Below are 12,042 nucleotides of genomic sequence, written 5' to 3' on the forward strand. Positions count from 1 at the left end.
CACAATGCATCATGCTACTGTATTACCCGTCACAATGCATCTGGCGGCTGTATTACCCGTCGCAATGCATCAGGCGACTGTAATATCCGTCACAATGCATCAGGCGACTGTATTACCCGTCACAATGCATCAGGCGACTGTATTACCTGTCACAATGCATCAGGCGACTGTATTACGTGTATTGGCCGACACGTCTTCAGTTATTAAGTTACTGTATTATCTGTCGCCTGGTCATGTACCTGGTGTCCGAACTGCTGTATCGTGTGTAACACGTTACCGCCTGGTGTCACTGCCCTATTGACCTGCATCACTTGCTGTATCGTGAGTACCTGCTGTATCGTTAGTGTATTGGCTGTAGTAACCTGGCAACTAAAAGCTAATGTTTACCATATTGATCGGCAACTGTTTTTTTTTTTTAACATATTCTCACGTACTCGGTGTGAGTACATACACGAGTATAAATGAATGTACTTACTACTATGTTAAGTATGTAGATATATAGTGGTGACAGGTTCCGTTACTCTTATATTCATGGGAAAGCGTTAGACCCATAAGGACTTGCACATGAAAATCACTCTCTATGAAAGCAAAAGACTCGGCAGACGATGCAACATCCCCCAATGAAAAGCAGGGGTGTCACTAGCACGTTAAGAGACAATACAATAAGTGTCAGGGGCCCGAGACTGTTCAACTGCCTCCCAGCATACATAAAGGGGATTACCAATAGACCCCTGGCTGTCTTCAAGCTGGCACTGGACAATCACCTAAAGTCAGTACCTGACCAGCCGGGCTGTGGCTCGTACGTTGGACTGCGTGCAGCCAGCAGTAACAGACTGGTTGATCAGGCCCTGATTCACCATGAGGCCTGGTCACAGACCGGGCCGCGGGGGCGTTGACCCCCGGAACTCTCTCCAGGTAAACAGGACCTTCGGAATATGAGGTAATCGGTTTTTATAAGAAAGGAAAAGGTAGCTCAAATTCCTCGGATCAAGGAGGTAGGTAAGTAGGTGGGTAGACAACAGGGCGGTACCGGGAAGACTGCTGCTCTTTTCTTTTTCATTAATAAGTAAGATGTCACAGATAAACGTCATAAACTTCTACCTAGCTTCAGTATACACGTAACTTTCCTAAGTGCTTCTTAATGGTTCTTGATCCTGTAATATTCCTTTCAAGGCAGGTGAAATTGCTGACCTGGAGAGTGTCAAGAGAGCCTTCACGGCACATAACTAAGGTAAAACAACTAAATTACTAGGAACGGCTGAAGTTCCATGATTTGTACTCCCTGGAACCCAGGCGGGAAACATACATAATATACACCTGGAAAGTCCTAGAGGGATTAATACCAAATTTGCACACGAAAATCACTCACAACGAAAACTAAAGATTCGGCAGACGATGCAACATCCCCCAATGAAAAAAAGGGGTGCCACTAGCACGATAAGAGACAACACAGTAAGTGTCAGGGGCCCAGGACTGTTCAACTGCCTCCCAGCATACATAAGGGGGATTACCAATAGGCCCCTGACTGTCTTCAAAGGCACTGGACAGGCACCTAAAGTCAGTACCTGACCAGCCGGGCTGTGCTTCGTACGTCAATCTACGTGCAGTCAGCAGTAACAGCCTGATTGATCAGGCCCTGATCCACCGCGAGGCCTGGTCACAGACCGGGCCGCGAGGTCATTGACCCCCGAAACCCTCATGTATACTCCAGGTATTTCCAACCTAGGAGGCTAGTCTGAGACCGGGCATTGGGGAAGACAATCTCCAGGACCACTAATAAAGGACCCTTCAACAGCATCAAGTACCTCCCACCCCCCGTCTCTTTGAGGGTATAATATCTTTATTTCTACATGTACAAGGTATACAGGCCTAGCTGACATCAATGACATACTACTATATAGAAAGCCACTTGTTATTCAAAGCATTTCGAGCAAATTAGATCAGTTTTGTCCCAGGATGAGACCCACACCAGTCCACTAACACCCAGGTACCCATTTTATACTGATGGGCGAACAGGGACAGTAGGTGTCTTATGGAAGCACGTCCCTAATGTTTTCCAGCCGTACCGGGGATTCGATCTCCGGACCTGTGAGCCGAGTGCGCTACCGATCGAGCTACGGGACACCTTACATGACTACCTTAAGTGCCACTATTTACCTTACATGCCAATATTTTACCTTAACGCTACCGCTTATCTATCCATCTTTATCACGGCGACTCAATACTCTAGCTATTCTGTCATGATTCTCAATTTATACATCACTCGTCTTTTGTAATTAATATCACATTCAGAAAGAAGTGCTATATATATAAATCATACTTGCTTGTATTACTCATAAAAAATACAGTACTATACATGTGTAGTACCTCTCTTCTGGGTAATAGGATGGAGTTGCCAGGAGTGCGTTTGGAGCCCGTAATTCAAGATAATACGGTATTCACAGAGCCTAATTTTCTTTCTAAGCCCAGAGGGCAGTCAGGGTGGAATCAGTGAAAACCATTACTCTAGGAAAATGCTTCTATGAAAGTTTGTTGCGTGTAAAAACGTATCTATGAGAGATGGTTTTAGCAGCCGCGATCGATGGAGGTGTTGCTGGTGAATGCCAAGCGAAGGACAAAAGCCAGCCAGGCGAAACTGATCCATTAGTTGTACGATGCTCGTGTGGTCATCTAGAGGGCTGATACCCTGCCGTGGATCAGTGTGTGCCAAGCAAGAGCTTACCAGAGGGCACGTCGTTCCTGACCAGCCCTCGCAGTCAGGTTGGTCGCTCGTTGCCTTCGTCTTTTTTTCTTCGTTGTCTTCTTAAGGAACTTTGTGTAACAGTAAGAAGTTCAGTCACACAGGACCCTTCTTGCCAAGGTATTGACAAGTGTGCACGTTACAATTAGATAAAAAAATGTATTTTCGCAAGTACTATACACATTACTTTGAAAGAGATCACAATAATAAGCATAATTACAAATATGTAAAAAAATACCACAGTGAAATTTAGAAAAAAAAAAAAAACTGAGCACTTCTGTGGACTAATGAGGATTTCTTAAAAATTCCATAAGCTTTTTCGGTGCTACTTTAGTATGCGGTCTACCGCAGTATTCATAGTCTACGCTGTGAACTGACTTTTAACGTGCGGTCTACGTTTCATGTTATAATTAACCTAACTTGATTAGGTTTGACCGCTTTCTGTCTACAAGTGTTATTTTATAGCATTCCTACTGTTTGACCGCTTTCTGTCTACAAGTGTTATTTTATAGCATTCCTACTGTCAAGTGACATAACTCCCTCTGGAATATCAAGTTAATAATGATTCCTAGTCTTCTAACTAGTTATATTTGGGTAATACAACTAACTGAACAAAAGAAACACTATCAGAATATTCAGAACTGAAAATCGCGTAGTCGTGAAATAACTTTTATGAAAAAATAAAATGCAGTATAATGCGCTATTTTACTGACAACGTTTCGCCCACACAGTGGGTGTTATATCAAGTTGAGAAGACGTACGCATAGTGAGTAGTGACGTGTAGTCAGGTGAGGAATGAAGTTGGCTTCTGGGTAGACTAATAACTGCCTGGCAAATATAATGATAAGAGGTTGTATTTGAAGACCTGCCCAGTATGGGCCATTACTCTTACTGTAATATTCCTCCACATTTTCAAATCCAGCCTCTTCTTATCATTATATTGGTCCAACCTGTCATTAGTCTACTCAGAAGTTAATTTCAACATTACTGACCTGACTCCTTGTCACTACGCTCCCTCTATATATAAGCACATCTCTCCCCAGGTAGAGATGCTCGTAACTTGATAAAGCCCACTGTGTGGGCGAAACGTTGTCAATAGAGGATCACATACTGCATTTCTCTTCCATCATGTCGGTATTTTATACTATATGTCTCCAGACTTTATTAAGGAACGTCTTAGTGAACACCCACGCCAGGTAAAGGTAGACTTTAAAGTTCACTGTTGGCAGTACCGTGGTTGTCACTTCAAAGTTCACTGTTGGCAGTACCGTGGTTGTCACTTCAAAGTTCACTGTTGGCAGTACCGTGGTTGTCACTTCAAAGTTCACTGTTGGCAGTACCGTGGTTGTCACTTCAAAGTTCACTGTTGGAAGTACTGTGGTTGTCACTTCAAAGTTCACTGTTGGCAGTGCTGTGACAAATGCTTCATTAACACTGCTTTATAATTGCTGACAGCACCTTTGTTGATAGGGACGCCTATTTACAATTGCTAATTGGCTGTGTGTTTGTACTCGCCTATTATGTGGTTGTAAGGGTTAGTTCAGTCTCTAGCCTCGCCTTTTAGCTGATCGCTCCTAGGTAGGTAGATACTCACCTATTTGTGGCTGCAGGGGTCGATTCACAGCTCCTGGCCCCGCCTCTTCACTGGTCGCTACTAGGTCAACTCTCCCTGCTCCATGAGCGTGCGTGTGTACGCACCTAATTGTACTCACCTAAATGTGGTTGCAGGGGTCGATTCACAGCTCCTGTCCCCGCCTCTTCACTGGTCGCTACTACTACTATTACTACTACTACTAATAATAATAATCAGCTGACATCAACGACATGCTACTATATAGAAAGCCGCTTGTTATTTAGAGCATTTCCCGCAAATTAGGTCAGTTTTGTCCCAGGATGCGACCCACCCCAGTCGACTAACACCCAGGTACCCATTTAACTGACGGGGAACATAGACAACCGGTGTAAAGAAACATGCTTAATGTTTCTACCCTCGCTAGGAATCGAACCCAGACACTCGCCATGTGAAGCGAGAGCTTTAGCCACCAGGCCACGGGGCACCTCTTGGTGAGAGTGGACCCCTAGGTCCACTCTCTCGCCGCTCCATGAGATTCATCATACTTCTTAAAGCTATGTATGGACCCTGCCTCCACTACTTAACTCTCCAGATTGTTCCACATCCTGACACCTCTATGACTGAAGAAATACTTCCTAACATCCCAGTGATTCATCTGAGTCTTCACCTTCTAACTGTTACCCCTTGTTGCCGTGTCCCATCTCTGGAACATTCTGTCTCTGTCCACCTTATCAATTCCTCTCGGTATTTTATGAGTCATTATCATATCTCATCTCTCCTGTCCTCCAGTGCTGTTAGGTCAATTTCCCTTAACCTCTCCTCGTAGGACATACCCCTTATCTCTGGGACTAGTTGCAAACCTTTGCACTTCCTCTAATTTCCTTACATGTATGGCTAGGTATGCATTCCAAACTGGTGCTGCACACTCCAATATAGGCCTGACATACACGGTGTACAGGGTCCTGAACGATTCCTTATTGAGATGTCGAAATGCTATTCTTAGGTTTGCTAGGCGCCCATTTGCTGCAGCAGTTATTTGGTTAATGTGCACCTCAGGAGATGTGCTCGGTGTTATACTCGCCCCAAGATCCTTTTTCTTGAGTGAGGTTTGTAGCCTCTGGCCCCCTAGACTGTACTCCATCTGCCCTCTCCCAATCTAATTTACGACTTTGCACTTGGTGGGGTTGAACTCCAGGAGCCAGTTTCTTGACCAGGCCTACAGCCTGTCCAGATCCCTTTGTAGTTCTGCCTGGTCCTTGTCCAACTGAATTCTACTCATCAACTTCACATTATCTGCAAACAGGGACACTTCAGAGTCTATTCCTTCCATCATGTCGTTCACATATACCAGAAGCAGCACTGGTCCTAGGACTGACCCCTGTGGAACCCCCACTCATCACAGACGCCCACTCTAACACCTCATCACATACCACAACTCACTGTCTTCCCGACAGGTATTCCCTGATCCACTGCAGCGCCTTCCCTGTTATACCTGCCTGGTCCTCCAGCTTATGCACTAATTTCTTATGTGGAACTGTGTCAAAAGCCTTCTTACAGTCCAAGAAAATGCAATCTAGCCACCCTTCTGTCTCTTGTCTTACTGCTGTCACCCTGTCATAGAACTCCAGTAGGTTTGTGACAGGATTTCCTATCATCATCTTCATTCACTAAAAATGATGTGTTGCATGAGAATGGGAATGCTGCTGTTTGTTTATTCTATACTAACTTGTACACAATGTAAGAGTATTTGTATTGTGAGGTAATTATTATAATAAAAAAATACTGTGAGGTAAAAGTTTTATAAACTCTTACAAACATATGTGAATGAACTAAAAGCAGACATATATTAATATGCATTTATTTCGCCTGACAAAGTGATCGCCCACTACCTGTTCAGTTTGTGTTCTTACATTGTCTGATCTCTGTATCTCGTTCTCTCTCTCGTTTACTCTTTTGTTAGCTGGTTGGCTCTCATTGACGATGGCGTCTAAGCTTAGCTGTGATAAAAGGAGGAGTCGTAAGCCTCTTGCTTTAAGTGCCAAGTTAGAGGGCGATGGTGTGCCATTCTGATTTTATTCAATAAACCTACCACTTACCTCTCACACATTAATATTAATATTTTAAGGTGAGTAATAAGTGTACTCTGTGTGTATCTTACCTTTTATTGTGTTTTTAATGCCTATTTCTATTGCTAACTTAATATAAGTTAGTGTAAACTTGTTGTCTGGCATTTATTGCATATTTTGCATGTGCTCTGATAATAATAGTTATGGACCTGTGTGGTAGCCGGGCGGAGGGACAACACTACGTTTTCTCTGGTCAGGCACCAGAGAAAACGTGTATGAATCTGCGTTTGGTCCAGCCACACCCCCACTCCACTTTTTACAATTTTCGGCATGAATTATTCATTACTTCTCCCTTCATTTATCATGGCATCTAAAGGTAGTTGTTAGAAACGATTAAATTCAGTGAACAAGTGTGTCGATGCTAATAATATGGCTCTGGGCCACAGTGTAGGTAGCCGGTAGGTGTAACCCCGGCGGGCTACACCTACCGGCTACCTACACTGACTTCCTACAAATAAATACTACTCACCTCTCTTCCTACATTAAGACTACACATATTTTAAGGTAAATAATGAGTGTACTGTATGTGTATTTTAACTCTGGACTGTTTTAAATATCGCATATTAAGTATGAGACAGGGAGCCAGGGCTACCTACACCTGACTTCCTACAAATAAGTACTACTCACCTCTCGTATGAATTTTACTTTTTGTTTTTAATGCCTAGTTCTATTAGTAACTTAATATAATTTAGTGTAAACTTGTTGTCTGGCATTTATATGCATTTATAAATGGAAAAAATGGTGTTCTGCTTTCCAGCGATGTTTGCTTTCCACCGACAGCCTGGAACCTAACCTGCCATATAAGGGGGCCCTACTGTAATATGTAATATATAATATTATATATATATATATATATATATATATATATATATATATATATATATATATATATATATATATATATATATATATATATATATTTATTTATTTATTTTTATCAAGTCTGCCATCTCCCACCGAGGCAGGGTGACCCAAATAAGAAAAAATCCCCAAAAAGAAAATACTTTCATCATTCAACTCTTTCACCTCACTCACACAAAATCACTGTTTTTGCAGAGGTGCCCAGAACACAACAGTTTAGATGCATATACGTATAAAGATACACAACATACCCCTCCAAACTGCCAATATTCCGAACTCCTCCTTTAGAGTACAGGCATTGTACTTCCCATTTCCAGGACTCAAGTCCGGCTATATAAAAATAACCGGTTTCCCTGAATCCCTTCACTAAATATTACCCTGCTCACACTCCAACAGATCGTCAGGTCCCAAATACCATTCGTCTCCATTCACTCCTATCGAACACACTCACGCACGCCTGCTGGAAGTCCAAGCCCCTTGCCCACAAAACCTCCCTTACCCCCTCCTTCCAACCTTTTCAAGGACGACCCCTACCCTGCCTTCCTTCCCCTACAGATTTATACGCTCTCCATGTCATTCTACTTTGATCCATTCTCTCTAAATGACCAAACCACCTCAACAACCCCTCTTCAGCCCTCTGACTAATACTTTTATTAACTCCACACCTTCTCCTAATTTCCACACTCCGAATTCTCGGCATAATATTTACACCACACATTGCCCTTAGACAGGACATCTCCACCGCCTCCTCACTGCAGCATTTGCAACCCAAGCTTCACACCCATACAAGAGTGTTGTTACCACTATACTTTCATACATTCCCTTCTTTGCCTCCACAGATAATGTTTTTTGTCTCTACATATACTTCAATGCACCACTCACCATTTTTTCTTCATTAGTTCTACGGTTAACCTCATCCTTCATACATCCATCCGTTGACACGTCAACTCTCAAATATCTGAAAACATTCACTTCTTTTATACTACTCCTCTCCAATTTGATATCCAATTTTTCTTTATCTAAATCATTTGATACCCTCATTACCTTACTCTTTTCTATGTTCACTTTCAACTTTCTACCTTTACACACACTCCCAAACTCGTCCACTAACCTTTGCAACTTTTCTTTAGAATCTCCCATAAGCACAGTATCATAAGCAAAAAGTAACTGTGTCAATTCCCAATTTGTATTTGATTTCCCCATAATTTAATCCCACCCCTCTCCCCAACACCCTAGCATATACAAGGGAACCTCTACTTACTAGTGCATCCACATGTAAGTTTTTCCAGATACGAGCAGCTGCTCGGTAGATTTTTTGCTTCCAGATGCGAGCAAAATTTCCAGATGCGAGCAGGCCTCAAGGAAGGTAAATTGACACTGGTGAGGGGGCTCCTGCTCTTGATCTAGGGAATTGGATCTCTGTTGTTTATTGGACTATCTTATTGAAACTTGGGCAATGTATGATGAAAAGATGCTTCTTAACGTATACCAAAAATGAAAGAAATTAGACCGTAAATAACAGATTTCACTTCTCAGTCATTAGCCTCCCCTTAGTATATTTTCGTATGGTTTTTATGGTTGTATTCTCGTTTTATTTGGTCTCAGGTGATAGAATGGAAGATGTACTTCAAAAATATGATTTTAATTGGTTTCACAATGAAAAGTACCTTGAAATTGAGCTCAAAATAGCAGAAATGTTCGATTCTTTGGCAACATCAGTGGTAGACATCATGAGGTAGCAGTGGCAGACAACATGAAGCAGCAGTGACAGGCATGAAGCAGCAGTGGCAGACAACATGAGGTAGCAGTGGCAGACAACATGAAGCAGCAGTGGCAGACAATGTGAGGTAGCAGTGGCAGACAACATGAAGCAGCAGTGGCAGACATGAAGCAGCAGTGACAGACAACATGAGGTAGCAGTGGCAGACAACATGAGGTAGCAGTGGCAGACAACATGAAGCAGCAGTGGCAGACAACATGAGGTAGCAGTGGCAGACAACATGTAGCAGCAGTGGCAGAGAACATGAAGCTGCAGTGACAGACATGAAGCAGTAGTGGCAGACAACATGAAGCAGAAGTAGTAGACAACATAAAGCAGCAGTGTCAGACAACATGAAGCAGCAGTGGCAGACATCATGAGGTAGCAGTAGCAGACAACATGAAGCAGCAGTGGCAGACAACATGAAGCAGCAGTGGCAGACATGAAGCAGCAGTGGCAGACAACATGAAGCAGCAGTGGCAGACATCATGAGGTAGCAGTGGCAGACAACATGAAGCAGCAGTGGCAGACAACATGAGGTAGCAGTGGCAGACAACATGAAGCAGCAGTGGCAGACATCATGAGGTAGCAGTGGCAGACAACATGAAGCAGCAGTGGCAGACATCATGAGGTAGCAGTGGCAGACAACATGAAGCAGCAGTGGCAGACAACATGAAGCAGCAGTGGCAGACATGAAGCAGCAGTGGCATACAACATGAAGCAGCAGTGACAGACATCATGAGGTAGCAGTGGCAGACAACATGAAGCAGCAGTGGCAGACAAAATGAGGTAGCAGTGGCAGACAACATGAAGCAGCAGTGGCAGACATCATGAGGCAGCAGTGGCAGACAACATGAAGCAGCAGTGGCAGACATCATGAAGCAGCAGTGGCAGACATCATGAGGTAGCAGTGGCAGACAACATGAAGCAGCAGTGGCAGACATCATGAGGTAGCAGTAGCAGACAACATGAAGCAGCAGTGGCAGACATCATGAAGCAGCAGTGGCAGACATCATGAGGTAGCAGTAGCAGACAACATGAAGCAGCAGTGGCAGACATCATGAGGTAGTAGTAGCAGACAACATGAAGCAGCAGTGGCAGACAACATGAAGCAGCAGTGGCAGACATCATGAGGTAGCAGTGGCAGACAACATGAAGCAGCAGTGGCAGACATCATGAGGTAGCAGTGGCAGACAACATGAAGCAGCAGTGGCAGACATCATGAGGTAGCAGTGGCAGACAACATGAAGCAGCAGTGGCAGACATCATGAGGTAGCAGTGGCAGACAACATGAAGCAGCAGTGGCAGACAACATGAAGCAGCAGTGGCAGACATGAAGCAGCAGTGGCAGACATGAAGCAGCAGTGGCAGACAACATGAAGCAGCAGTGGCAGACATCATGAGGTAGCAGTAGCAGACAACATGAAGCAGCAGTGGCAGACAACATGAAGCAGCAGTGGCAGACATGAAGCAGCAGTGGCAGACAACATGAAGCAGCAGTGGCAGACATCATGAGGTAGCAGTGGCAGACATGAAGCAGCAGTGGCAGACATCATGAGGTAGCAGTGGCAGACAACATGAAACAGCAGTGGCAGACATCATGAGGTAGCAGTAGCAGACAACATGAAGCAGCAGTGGCAGACATCATGAGGTAGCAGTGGCAGACAACATGAAGCAGCAGTGGCAAAGTGTAGCATTAAGAGTGTAGCAATTAAATGAAGCATTAAGAGTGTAGCACTTATAAGTCACTAACTTTTTTGGGTTATCCTAGGTTCTCTACACATGTAGTCAGGAGCAGGAATGGCCACTGTGGTGGCCCTATAAACCCCAACAACAATGGCTGCTGTCACCACCACTAGCCACATACCTAATGACATGTATTTTATTCATTCTAGTGTATATATCATGTTTCTATATTATTAATATTGTTTATTATGTCATATTACATGAATTGTGATAGATAAATAAGCTGTAGAGTTGATATTAGGGAAATTACTAAAGTATTTTCTCGTGCCTGGAATTCCAATGAAACGAATTAATTCCATTTCAATTAATTTAAGTGAGGAAAATTGACTCTGCAAACGAGCAAATCCAGTTGCGAGCAGGGTTATGGAATGGATTAAACTCGTAAGTAGAGGTTAGAATGTACTTCTTTTACAACCCCATCTATAAATATATGAAACAACCATGGTGACATTATACGTCCCTGTCTAAGACCAACCTTTACCGGGAAGTAATCTCCCTCTCTTCTACACACCCCAACCTGAGCCTCACTATCCTCATAAAAACTCTTTAGAGCATTTAATAACTTACTACCTATTCCATATACTTGCAACATCTGCCACATTGCTCCCCTATCAACTCTATCATATGCCTTTTCTAAATCAATAAATGCAATGAAAACTTCCCTACCTTTATCTAAATACTGTTCACATATATGCTTCAATGTAAACACTTGATCTACACATCCCCTACCCACTCTAAAAAGTCCTTGCTCATCTACAATCCTACATTCAGTCTTGCCCCTAATTCTTTCAATAATAACCCTACCATACACTTTTCCTGGTATACTCAGTAAACTTATTCCTCTATAATTTTTACAATATCTTTTGTCCCTCTTCCCTTTATATAAAGGAATTATACATGCTCTCTGCCAATCCCTAGGTACCTTCCCCTCTTTCATACATTCATTAAACGAAAGTATCAACCACTCCAACACTACATCCCCCCCCCCCCCCCCCCCCCCCCGCTTTTAACATTTCTGTCATGATCCCGTCAATTCCAGCTGCTTTACCCCCTTTCATTCTATGTAATGCCTCATGCACCTCCCCCACACTCACACCCTGCTCTTCACTCCTAAAGGATGGTATACCTCCCTGGCCAGTGCATGAAATTACCACCTCCCTTTCTTCGTCGACATTTAAAAGTACCTCAAAATATTCCAGCCATCTACCGAATACCTCCATCTCCCCATCTACTAACT

At 43.3% G+C, this 12,042-nt stretch overlaps 1 protein-coding gene across 2 annotated transcripts in view; it reads left to right on the forward strand.

Moving 5' to 3' along the window:
• Window positions 1-2,515: 2,515 nt before the first annotated feature.
• The window catches only part of LOC128685056 (metalloreductase STEAP4), a 192,906-nt gene continuing 183,379 nt past the window's right edge, over window positions 2,516-12,042 (forward strand). Inside the window, exon 1 of one of the 2 annotated variants that reach the window (XM_053771511.2) lies at window positions 2,516-2,760. The gene's annotated coding sequence lies outside the window, so the exon portion shown is untranslated. The remainder of the gene's footprint in view (window positions 2,761-12,042) is intronic. The other variant, XM_053771512.2, reaches the window with a different exon arrangement.

Source organism: Cherax quadricarinatus, chromosome 5 (genome assembly GCF_038502225.1).
Source record: "Cherax quadricarinatus isolate ZL_2023a chromosome 5, ASM3850222v1, whole genome shotgun sequence".
NCBI lineage: Eukaryota > Metazoa > Arthropoda > Malacostraca > Decapoda > Parastacidae > Cherax > Cherax quadricarinatus.